The sequence below is a fragment of the Cyanistes caeruleus genome, chromosome 14 (assembly GCF_971803275.1).
Source record: "Cyanistes caeruleus chromosome 14, bCyaCae1.hap1.1, whole genome shotgun sequence".
In the NCBI taxonomy this organism is placed as follows: Eukaryota; Metazoa; Chordata; class Aves; order Passeriformes; family Paridae; genus Cyanistes; species Cyanistes caeruleus.
Genome location: NC_141714.1, coordinates 14,121,847 through 14,134,830, shown reverse-complemented (window position 1 = coordinate 14,134,830; position 12,984 = coordinate 14,121,847). Strand labels below are relative to the sequence as shown.

The following is a 12,984-nucleotide window of genomic DNA, read 5'->3' as shown; positions in this document are numbered from 1 at the left end:
CTGGGACCACATAGCAAGAAGACAGAAAAGCTCAAACATATACAGAGAGGAATGTCTGCCCTCCTCCCTTTCCATGTGCTTCAGCCAGGATGTTTGTGCAAGAAGAAAGCCAGTTGAGCAATAAAACCCATATGTCAGATGCAGAAGGGAAGTCTGGAATCCAACACACCAAAAGAAAAGATTGATAGGAGTTCATCCTCATGATAAGGTTCCCCTCTCTAATAAGGATGTACATCACAGCATCTTTAATAGGGGGCCAAACTGATAACTGCAGCAGTTTGATTACTTGGCACTTTGAACTTTTCTCCCAAGAACTGTGAAGCACTTTACAATTAAACCTAAATATATCTTTATATGAGATGGGAGGGGCCATAAAGAGGTAGCTTTGCTTATTTTGAGCATGAAAAACACATAATTCCATTACAACGCAAACCAGAAGGCTCTAATTCACCTGGACATGGTGTTTTTAATGAATTTTAATGGGATTATGCCCAGTCAGACTACAAAGCCAGAGGACTTGCATGTCTTCACACTGAGAAAGTGCTCTTGTGACCTTTTGTAGTTATATTTTTAGTAGTAGAAATGATACAGAACAATGGAACACAAGAGTCCTCACTTTAATAAAGCATTATTAACACTTCAAAACATGGAGTGGGAAGGAAAGTATTGTGAACCAAGTCTGGCAAGCCATAAGATGAAATGAGGTCTATGCACTGGGAGGTTTTACATCTGAGTGCTTGCAAATTTTCACCAAATTTTCATCAGATTCATTAGTTTTGGCTGGAAAAATGTTGGCCTCTCATCTGTCTGTGTGGCAAAAGTCTTGGCTAACAGGGTTTCCTTTTACATATAACACAAAAGTAATTAAGTGCCTAATTAGTCAAACTTTGAACAAAGTTCTGGCAATGAGTTCCCTGGCAAGGAGAGTCGGTAGTTCTTACTGGACTGGGGTTGTCAGACATTTCCAGAAAGCAGCACTGATCACCTCTCAAAGCCTACAGGTACTCTTCCTGCTCTAGGCAGCAGGCAGAGATGTTTGAAGTGATCCCAATGTGAGATTTCTCTATTAAAACCATCTCCAGGCAGCAATCAGGTTTGCCACGTGCCCGTGGTCCTCACCACTCTCGGACAGCTGTGGTGTATCAAGGGTTAGGGCTGGTGGATTCAGTGCCCTTTGCTCCTGCCGCTGTCCCCCAGTCCAGGAAGGGCTGTAACAATATCCTTTGCCAAATGTCTCCAGCCAAATGAGGAGAGGAAGAGTTAGAGATACAGACATGGAGTCTTCAGGTTCTGTGACTTCCCTGCTGTATTTATTTGCTTCTGCATGTCTATGGCAAGCTTGAGTGAGTGACTGCTGCCCTGGCTGAGGACTCAGCAGCCAAGGTTGTTACATTCCCAGCCCTGGCACTGACCACCACAGGGGTTTCTGTCTGTCCTTTTGCTCGTATTTTACATTCAGATTTTCTTTAAACTGGCAGAAGCTGGTTTCACCACCAGCAGCAGTGCTGACACAGGGTTTGCATGGTGCTTGCAGATCTTATCCCAACTTCATCCCAGCAAAACAGCACATATATTTCACCCAGCCAGCTCCCAGCAATTACCAGGGCATCATTTATCCTTCCCATACCAGAGTCTGATGACATTGGGATCAGCTGTGCTCCACTAGCAGCTCCTGGCATACTGCAGCACTGATTTCACTGGGTCCTTAGCCCTGTACACCATCACTGATCCTTCAGGAGCAAGGTGTCCCCTGCTAGCAGAGCACACCAGCACTGTAAATAAAGCAAGGAGCAAGTGTCTTGTAACACATTCCTCTGGGCTCTGTGTGGAGCTGGCAGTGCAGTGGCAGGGTTTGGGAATTCTGGAGATGCGGAAGAGTAAGGGAAAGCTTTGCTGTGAAAGGGCTGGCGAGCTCTGTATTGAATTGTGGACTCCAGCTTGTGTTTGGCCTCCCCTGAGTGGACAGTGGTGGAGAGACAAAAGTGTTCCCAGCTTATGACTGGCACAGGAACTCCTTATGGGGAAGCCCTGAGGAAAGAACTCAGAGACACCGCTGCAAAGTTCAGTGTGGTCCTGTAGGCTGCAGTTTATTGCAATACAGAAATGCTCTGTGCCTCCAAATTTGCTTTTCTAAGGGAGAAATAGATTACATGGGCAGGGTCCTGCTTATGGTCTTATTTCTGGTGGATTTTCTTGTCACCTACTCCTACTAAGATTTACCTTTTAGGGTCACTTGGGTCACTTCCTTGGCATGCACAAGCTATAGTGCTATGGTGTTATTTCTCTGCACTGAAGCTGTTCTGCCTGTGACATGTGTAATACAAACTGGTAGTCCCACATGGTCATCACTTGTCCTCTCCAGCCCTTTTGCCATCACCCTCAACAAGGAGATCAAGTGCTTTACCACCCATAAAGACGTTGCCATGTCATTCTGATTCCCATCATGCTCATTTTTGTAGACCAGGTAGATGTCCCAGGAGAGCATCTGCTGGAGAACTTGTTGAAGCTGCTTGTGCCAGGTTTGGTCTTGCAGAGCAGAACACAGAGGTGCTTTGCACACATTCTCACAGCCTTTGAGCAGCATAGGGCATCTCACCACCACATATTCCAAGTCTGAGTTAGCTTCTTCCTCTGGGACCACAGGCAGGAAGTAGTAGTCTACAAGCAGAAGCAATCTGGGGTGAAGACAGCTCTCCTGTGTTGTCTGTGTGGCTGCTCTGAGCAGGACTACTTCCAGTCTAAATGTGTTATTGCAAGGAATAGACGGGAGCTGGGTGGGGCTGCAGGAGCTGCATGGACAATAAAAGGAAATGCCTCTGCTCTGCATATGGTCTGGAGAGGGAGGGTGCTAATGCCAGGCAGGAGGGGATGTTGTGCAAGACAGGGTCCAGAGGGGAGGCATCTGCATGGAAACCAGAGGAAAATAAAGTATTTGAGAGAGAGTGGATGCGTGGGTGGGTGGGTGGTGTCAAGGGAGTGGGAAGGAGACAAAAGAGGCTGTTATGGCTGTGTGTGAGAGGATTGCAAAGATGAGATGAGAGACAGAATGTCTGTGGGTGGCATGGAGAAGGATGCAGCGCCTGCTCTGTGCTGCCAAACAGAACACTCCATCCCAGATGTTCCAACCACCTTTTCAACCAGCTACACCCTTATTTTACCCTGTTAACCCTCTATATTCAATGTCCTTGTCTGAAGAAGAAAAATTGTGGTATAAGAGTCTGGGTAGGGTGCCAAGGTTCAGCAAGAGCTGTCCATCCCTTCAAGCAAACAAGGAGCATCTTTTCAAAGCTCCCTTGAGCACACAGAGGCTTCTGAGTTGCTGTAGCATTGGGTCTGAGGGTCATTAGAGAACAACCTCTCCAGGAATGTTTCTCCTGCTTTTTGAGTCACTGAGCCATCTTCTTCTTACAAGAAATAATCACACATTTCAGTGTCACCACAGGGAAAACAAAAGCTTCATCCTTCATTGCAATAGCCTTCCAACTACACTCCTCCCTACAACTTCAACATTTTGCAGTTCAAGTTTTTGCCTCCTCTGCTTTAAAAAAAAATTTGCTTTGTTTGGAGACTGCCTGACCCACATGGCTTAGACCAAGAGGCAGTTGACCCCAAACACCCTGGGGTGCTAGTGACATGTGAAATCAGATCCCTCGCTAAGCCAGGTTCCTGAAAAGCAGTTGGCATGGGCCAAAGAGGTTGATAAATAAAATTAACAGGTTTGAAGGCAAAGTAGAAAAAAAAAAAAAAAAAAAAATCAAGCTTGTTCATAAATATCCTCCACCAAGTAAAAACATAGAAATAGTGACCTAGTGGGAGGCTCTGCTCAAAATTCCAGAGGATCATGGTAATCTGATATGTACACTGACTTCATGAGTTTGGAGTCCTTCTGAAGAATCAGACCACAGCAACACACACTTTGTCTTAGCCCCTGCATGCCATCGCCACGCCTTGCTGTTAGGCTCTGGTTTGTAAAGGGTTTCAGTTTGTTCCTTTGGTGGATTGTAATTGCCCTGGATCAGCTTCAAATAGGTGAAAAAAAAAGTTAAAAGACAAAAGGAGCCTTCAGAGGTCCTGAGCACCGTGCCTAGGTGGTGATCTCATGGCAGTAATGACCTCAGAGGTGTGTTTGGCTTGGTTCAGATTCACAGAATTGCCTCTTGCCAAGGATATTTTAAGTGGGCCAAAAACATCTGTAAACACACCCCTCCAAAAACACACTGCAGCCACGAGCTTACAAACACACATCACGTGTGTCACCTTAATTCACATGTGCTCCTCTTGGGATATGGGGTCTGCAGCCACAGACAGCCTGTTGGTGCTGCTGATCTCACAGCTCAGGTTATCTCACAGCTCAGTTTATCTCACAGCTCAGGTTATCTCACAGCTCAGGTTATCTCACAGCTCAGGTTATCTCACAGCTCAGATGCCCCAGCCCACAGCTCACAGGCAAGAAAGCTCAGCCCATCAGTTGTAACCTGTGCCACGCAGTACAGGTGTCTCCTGTGGAGTTCCTGATCCTGAATCCCAGATTGGAGGACTATTCCCAGGTCTTATTTCTCTTATTTCAGGTTAAAATAATTTTTGGGTAAGCCCTCTGAACTTTGCCCTGCTCCTCGTAACTAATCCATTTGAAACAGGAAGGAAGGAAGGTGCTCCTGGGGGTCCAGTTTTCCAGGATGTGCATTGTGCTCCTCACAGCCGTGGCTGTTTGACGGTTGTTGCTCAGAACTGCTCTCAGCAATGACCACAAAGAGCTGTGGGTTGCCCCTGCAGAGCCCTCAGTGCTGACATTCTTGGTGCTCAACACATGCACTAGATCATTTTCACAAGCTGCTGTGCATTCCTGTCCAAACACACATGGGATGCACTGATCACCTCTTTTTCCAAAGGCTAAATCATGTACACAGGACTAAGGCTGGAAGCTGGCAAGAAGAACAACCCTGTCTGCATAGGCAGAGTGCTTCCATGGCAAAAACTCATACTCCCAAAAGCACATATTTTCCCATAAATGGCCAGTCACAAAGAACCGGCAACCACGAGCTGCTGTGGGCATAGGGAGGAGCTCTAATGTCCATTAATGATGAGGAGCAGCTCCGTGATGTGATTGAACTGCAGGATGAAATTGTGGGTGACTTCACAGCCACTGCAATGTGCAAAGATGGTACCTGGGGCCCTCAGCTAGCACACAGGGCTTGGGACTTTCACCTGTCCCCAGCCCTTGGAGGACACAGAGCAACAAAACCCCATTTTTAGCACACTCAGCTTTTCAGCAGCTGCTGAATGTCCAGACCAAGCAGCACACACCTCTGACTCCAGCCTCTCTTGGGGACTGACGACATCTGACAAGATCTCCTCAACTGTCTGAGGAGACAGAGTGTACTCTAACAACCACATCAACTCCTTTCAAACTATTTTAGAAAATACACAGCTTTAATCATCTGTTTAAACTACCTTTCAAAAGCTTTGAAATATGGCCATAGAAAAGGCTCTCTGAGCCTATCAAAATTTAGAGTATTTTCTGTTGAAATGACCCTGTATCAGTGTACTGTTACAGCAGATACCAGACACCACCACAGGTCACACTGTAACATTGGCTGTCATCCCGAGTTTGCTTCCATTGAGTATTTGACTTCATATTTCCCATGCTTGGTCCCTCTTAAGAAGGGTTGTTTTGTTGGTATAGAATCCCAATAGGTATGTTCAAGTTCAAGGAAAGTGAAAAGAAACAAACCCAAGCCCCCACTGTGCAGTCCTCCCCTCTGTACCAGTACTGAGGCTGTGCTTTTTTCAACAGGCCTCTATCAAGTAGAGATGAAAGGCAGAGTTCAGGACCAGGTCTGAAATCTGGACTTAATCCAACACCACTAAATCTCTGGCTGCAATGATGTTACATTGCAGTGAGACAGGAGGGTGGAACCTGGAGGGAAATTGTTACCAGTGCTTGAAAGTTTCCCCTGAGTGTGCTTTGGGGCCTCTGTTAGCGTTCTGTAATGGATCTTACCCAGGCTTATTCTCTGTCACTGTGCAGGACAAATCATTGCTGCTTCAGTGTTTCTGCTGGGGTAGTTTGCATGAAGAAGACTTCAATATCAGCTTCACAAAGCAGAATTCTCGGGTGACCTGGCCTTTGCTCAGGGAAAAAAGGAAGTCACAGGTCTCCTGCACCCAGGGAACTCCTGCCTTTCAGCTGCCTCAACTAGACCCAGTGCATGATTGCAGAGCTGGGAAGGTGCTCTTTCCAGCTGGGAATCAAGCCCTGAGTTCCAGTCTGCTATTCTACCTCTGATTAAACAGTCCCAATGCAAATAGACATTCCTGCCCTTTCAAACCAGCTTTGTGTCAAGCTATTTCCAGGCAGGCAATGACAAGAACAGGCACGGGAAGAGAGTCTTCCTCATGCCATTACTATTAAAGATCTAAAGACCTGTTCTCCAGCTCTTTCCCTTTCCGGTTCCTCCCAAATCTCTGCAAAACTGTTTAGAAAATACAACTTTGCTAATCCAGAGGCTTTCTCCTCTGAGTCTGCAGGACTCTGAAACAGAAGCAAGGCAAAACCTAATTATCACACTGATTAAATCATGGCCCATTGTTGCTGGGTTTACTGATGTGATTAAAGTTTCATTGAAATAGGAGAACAGGGGGCAACCAAGGAGTTACCCCACCAATTTCAGTGGATTGTGAATTTTTATGTGGCTGTTTACAACCAAATGATGGTTTAACCCCACTGGAACTGGCTGGACTTGTAAGCATGGAAATGTAGAAGATGAGACAAAAGAAGCAACACCTTGGCCGAATAACTTTGGCCAAAACAGGAGCGAGGTGTTTCCTAATCCTGCAGCAAGACACGCTCTGTGTTTGTACTGCAAACAGGAGCACAGCCCTGAGCTGGGGGGAGAGGAAGGGTGTACCTGAGGGAGAACCTGAGTATGTTGTAAATACATTTTTTTGCCTGACCTAGCAGCAAAACTATGTGTCACCCCACTCTAATGAGTACTAGGCAGGCAGTGAGGGAACATACTGCTAATTGGGAAAAAAAGTCTTTACAAAGCGGCAAGTCAGCCATGAGAGGTAAGGGTCCTCAGGCTGAGAGCAAGAAAGGGCAATGACTGGCACCAGTGGCATGGGAAATGCATACTTGATGTGGGGGTTCAGAGGACTGTGGCAAGAAATCTGTTATAAAACTGACTTTTTGCCCAGAAGGAGGAAAGAAAAAGGAGCATCTGCCATTTAGAAGTGTATTTCTTTTAGTACCCTTCATGCTCTTCAGACATGCTCAATCATTGTGTAGAAACCCTGATGGTATTTTCAGCCCAGAATAAGGCTACAACACACAAAGGAACCAGGCAAACAGGATGCCAGCTAAAGGAAACACCATGTAAATCAGGGAGAGGAGGTCACAATGACTATAGCGTGTATTACTTCTATAGCAGGGGCCAGCTCAGCCTTTGGCTTGAGAACAAGAATAAGCCTGGGCAGCTGTGTTAAATGACATTGTGTAGGGAGGATGTCATGGGCTGGCCTTCACACATCAAAGGTTACCCTCCAAGCCATGGCACAGGAACACAGATTTTTTTACAGATCTGACCCATGCTCCAGCTAACCCAGTCTCCTGCTCTCAGATGCAGCCCATGATATAGTGCTTGAAGGTTTAGGGTTAGTTAGAGTTTGAAAAGGAGGGTCCCCCCTGGTTTCAGCTCACTGACAGTATAGACACAGATTTGCTGAAGTTTCTTAGCTAGTTCCCACACTTGTTCATCTAATTAGGGCCACTGGACATCAGAGAATTACATGCACAGGTAGCAGTGTCAGCAGCATGGCAATCCCTGAGTCACACTGTGTGTTTGCAGCACTGTAGTGTGGAAAACAAACCCAGGAGCACGGTGGAATCAGTTGATCCTGTGTGTTGGTAAACTCTTTCACATAGTTTATCTTCACTATCAAGTAATAATTCTGAAGAATAAAACAAGATATTCCTATTAGTTGATAATTTTTTTCCTTCTGCTCAGCCCTGGTCTGTCTGAGTGGCTCTGTCAGAGAGAGACCTCAGAGCTGCTGCTCCCACAACAGCGTCATGGAGATCTGACAGCAGCAAAGTTTCCAGCCCTGTCCCATAAACATGCAGAGTTTTCCAAGCCCTTTCCTGCTTGCACTATGTTCTGAAACAAATCCATGACCAGCAAAGGAAACAATTGCATTGGAGTTGAATCCCTTGGCTTATTTTTCATTTTCTAATATAGGTGGAGCCAGAGGTGTGGAACTGGGTCCCTCTATGATGCCTCCCATGGGATAAGGCGCTGTTTGCATCTGTCCAAATCATTTGGAATAACAGTTGTCAAGGAATTTATTTTGAATGCCCTTTTGAAAACAAATTCCAAACTGTTGGGGTTTTATTTTTTTGGAGGGTGCCGAGTTCTTTTTTTAATAAGTTTTTTTAACTCTAAGAGCTACAGTTGTGACAAATTGGTTTTGATCTATTTACTGATGGGTTTACCTGCTAGAAAAGGCTGTTTCAGTGGAGCAGTGACATTCAGGGCCCCTTTGAAAGACACCAGGGACCTAAAGACCATTGATGCTGTCAAATTTCCAAGACCGAATTCCTCCCTTTAATATCCAGGCTTGCAGCCAACTTAGCTGGAGCAGTTGGCTTGGAGCAGTTGTAGCTTTAAAACATGCTTGATGTGTATTCAGATTTCAAAAAGGAAAAAAAAAAACAAACCAAGCATTGCAGTGATTCAGAAAGATACACAGATGATGGAGTGGAGCAACAAAGTCACAGGCAAAGCCAACACAAGCAGAGATGACCTTTCTAAATTCCACAGCACTAATTCTGCTCTTTGGAAAGAGTGCCTGAGCATTTGTACCCCAGCCCGATACAACTATTTCCTTTCTCCATATCTGATTCCCTACATGGCTGCTGTGATACCATAAAAAAACTAGTTTGAAAACACAGTGGGCTATTTATGATTTCTTTTATGTGAAGACTCACTGTTCTTTCAAAACTGATCATTCATGGATGTTTCTTAGGCAGGAGGTGAAGAGGAGGGAGGGTGATTCTCTGTTTAAGTTTGCTCAAAAATTTAGGAGAAATGTTCCCATTGTTCCTGGTACATTTTTGTGACCTATGGCACACAGATCTCCTGCATCCCCTTGCCCATGCAGTGGAGATAAAGGAACACAGCTGAAATCCACCCAGCTACCAGTAATAATGTAATTATTACTGTATTATTTTACATGTAATAATCTTAGAGATTCTAAAGCATTTTTATTTAGTGCAATGAGTGTTGTTAAACTCAGAATTCAGAGGAACTTACAACTGCAGAGGAAACCTTTACTGCTCGTAGATTAAGAAAGAGGTACTTTGGAAAGAAAAGATCAAGAAATTTTATCTATGGGAATCCTTTGGAAAAGGCTGTGCCATTTTCGTTATTGTATTGTTGCTACAACAGTAAGCACAACCATATTGAGTCTGTGGACACTAGACATGGAAAAATATGGATGAAAAGCACTAACGAGCATTAGTCTTGACTGCAGCCTTAAATTAGTCTGTCCCAGTGGTACCTTTTTGCTTACAGGAAATGGCTCCTGAGGTATTTCCCAGGAGAATGAGAGCTGATGGGGAGGGACTGCATATTTTGGAATACTCCATGAATGTGTGTGGGGAGGCGAGGGGGGGGATAGGCAGGGAGGAGGAAGAGAAGGAGGGGACTGGCTGCTTTATTTTGTCTTTTTAAAGGCAAATCACTTTTATGGGGGGGGAGGGGGCTACTCTTTCATTTTCCAAAAATGTCTCTTATATATCTTACATTCAAAAGTACTTGTAAGGGTTGTTTAGCGACAGAGGAGATGTCATTCCCGAAATTTCACAACTTGTCAAATCTTGTATGCAGAGAAAAAACAAAGCTCAGACCATGGAGTACCAGATGGCAAGTACAGTATTCCTCACATTTCTTCATAGTTTTTAAAAATCTTTTGACCTTCCAAGACAGTCTGTGTGACTGAGATGTGATACACTCTTGTTTTCTAAAGACTTCCATTTATTTAACACTTTAAGTAGTTTGCAGAACTGAACCTGTGACGTAAAAGAGATCAAAATAGCTTAACGTGGATTAGAGTACATTTTTCTCATGTAATATATCCCTTTCAGCACATCTCCAGAGAGGATTTTATAGCACAGATATTTCTCAAAGTGACAGAACTGTGAAAGTGTGTGCCCTTGGTACGTGTTTACCTTGGAACAGTCTCTCAAGAGGCTTCTTTCTCAACACAAACAGACTTCTCCATAGACACAAATTTTCCCTGCAGTGCAGACAGAAAACTTTCTAAAGGAAACTTCCTACACAACAACAACTGAAACCCACAAATGGGTTTGGGAGGGGACGAGGGGGCAGAAAAGGAATGCACTTGGGCCCCTATTGCTTTTCCTGCCTTCTCTATGATAACTGGTACGAGAAGCCCCAGCCTGGCAGACAGCCCCCGGGCAGAGCCCACTCTGGGCAGCACCAGGAGCCCGGGCCAGTCTCTGAGGGCTGTCACACCCTGCTCTGCGCTCTCTGGTATGGCAAAAATCCCCACGAGAGGAGCCTTAAGAGTCCTAGAGTGCGAAACAGAGCGTTCAGGTGCCCTGGCTGCAGGACGAGCGGCCCTCCAGAACACACGTGCCCGGCTCTCCCACAGAATCCATCTCGCAGCGTCACTTTCTGGGTCGCTCTTCCTCCGCACCAGCTCCGGGCTCCGCGGCCACCGCCAGCCGGGGCAGAGGCAGCTCCGGGGCGGCCCCAGAAGGTTCCCGTGGCCGGAGGGGCTCCCGCGGGCCCCGGGGCTCGGCTGTCCGGCCGCCGCGGCCCCGCCCGGCCCGGCCCCGCCCGGCCCCGCTCCGCCCCGCCCGCCCCGGGACCGAGCGCTGGGGCCGCCGGCAGCCACCGGCCAGCAGCCACCGGGCACCGGTCAGCGGGCACCGGCCATGGGCCACCGGGCACCGGCCGTGGGCCACCGGGCACCGGCCGTGGGCCGCGCCGCGCCGCGGGCATGAGAGCGCGGCCGCGGCCCGAGCTCCGCGCGGAGCCAGGCGAGTACCGAGCGGGGACGGGCCGGCTTCGCCACCGCCGGGTGGCCGCGCTGCGGGCCGGGGCAGCAGTGCTTCAGCTCCCGGCGCCGGGGCAGCGGGGGGCTCCGCGGGGCGGATCGGGGGGCGCTGGACGGGCGGGGCCGGGCGGGACTCGCGGGGCTCCGGGAGCGCTGCAGCCGCTGCTGCGTCCCGCGGCAGGGCCGGGGGAGCTGTCGGGGGTGCGTTCCGCTCGTGTCGGGACAGAGGCACAGGCGGTACCCTGCCATCGTCCCTTTGCCTCCCGCAGCAGCTGCTGAGGCAGCTGGCGGCACCGGCTGCGGCCGGACAGGGCGGCCCGGGCTTCACGGAGCCGCAGCTGCCCTTGGTGATTTTTCAACTCAACAGAGCAAACGGCAAAATATCGTATTAGCATAAGGTTAGCCTGAAATAATGGAAAATAAGAGAGAAAACTGTAAGCATTTCCCAAAATGCCAGTTTGAAATTCTCAAATGAATCATCCAACACAAACAGTAGCTGAGTGGAACGATTTTCTTTTCGGGGAGTTTCCACTGGAATAAATAGCAAGTTCTGTTAAAAAAAAAAAAATAAAATAAAAATTTGCAGCTAGTTGTAATATTTGTAATGCTTGCCAGGGGCTGAATTGTGCCCACAGTCAGTGAAATCCTTGTGATCCAGAGTGATGGCTCAGTGCAGTTTTTCTGCAAGTTCTTTAAAGCCACTTGTAGTTTTTTCCTATGAGCTCTACCTAAGACACAGGTGGCTGGATTTCCCTTTACCTTCTGATGTTGTTCCGTATTTAGAACATTCCTTAACATTCGTTTCCTAAGCAGACCCCTGCTTTCTGATGCCTTTGTGTCAACCTAGAGTGTTGCTGTGATGTGGCAACTCCACATTATCTGAAAATTATGGAAAATGGGGACCTTTAGCAGTGCTTTTGCCTCAGCATCACAGCCAGGGTTTCACTTGCAGAGCAGTAGGGCCATGAACATCTGCTCCCGAAGGAGCATGATGCTCTACATAGATTGTATTCCCCAGATGGACAAAGCAGGACGAGGCACTTCACCTCAGCCTTCCACTGATGCCTTCAAGGACCAGGTCATCAGTTTGTCCAGCATGACTTTCAGCTTATTAAACCACTGGTATTTGATGGGTTGTGTACAAACGGGAATATTCCTGGTCATGACACAGCTTCCAGTGCCTCACTGAGACCTGTCTCACACCCAGTTCCTGGGTAAACTTCCTGGGGCACTGGGCTGGTGCTTTCCAGTGAACAGCTAAAGAGAAGTAAAGTTTTTAGTCTGTGAACCAGAGAGGGGTATTCAGGAGGCTGTCTTGGTAAGCACAGGACTTTTAAACCTTTTAAACCTATCCCCTGAGCCTGCAGCTGACCAGTTTTCTCCAAGATCTCTGCCTGCACGGGCATTGGTTGTAGCCCATCTATTTATCGCCCTCTAGTGAGGTCTGAAAAATTAACATAGATTCCTTCCATGAGGAAAATAAATATTAGAGTTTGTCTGTTTAAAAAGATTTAAATTTTCTGAGAGTCAGTGGCCTCAGAGAATCCCTCTCGAACATCATACCACACTTTGGATGGTTGCATAGCCTGATTTTGGATAGGCATGGATACATAATGATTCTGTCTCCCTTGCAGTCTCTGGGTGCTCAGCAAAGGTCTTTGCAACAACAGCATTGGACACTGTTCCTTTTTTTTTACTTGTCTTTAAGTGCTGTTGCACTTTAGGTTTTGGCTGAACCCACATGCACATCACTTGACATGGCTCTGGTCTTGGTGATTGCTTACGCTTCTTGGTGCTCCACCTTCCTTAATTATAATTCAATTGAGCTGGCCCCAGACTTGGGAAGTGGCCTTGTCTTCGCAGAGGAGCTAGCTCCAGGGCCTTGGAACTCCTTTAGGTTGT

The 12,984-nt window shown here is 47.1% G+C and overlaps 1 protein-coding gene across 2 annotated transcripts in view; it reads left to right on the top strand.

Moving 5' to 3' along the window:
- Positions 1–10,884: 10,884 nt before the first annotated feature.
- LOC111928619 (rho GTPase-activating protein 20-like) overlaps positions 10,885–12,984 on the top strand; it is a 30,415-nt gene continuing 28,315 nt past the window's right edge. The window contains exon 1 of one of the 2 annotated variants that reach the window (XM_086850458.1): positions 10,885–11,065. The gene's annotated coding sequence lies outside the window, so the exon portion shown is untranslated. The remainder of the gene's footprint in view (positions 11,066–12,984) is intronic. The other variant, XM_086850459.1, reaches the window with a different exon arrangement.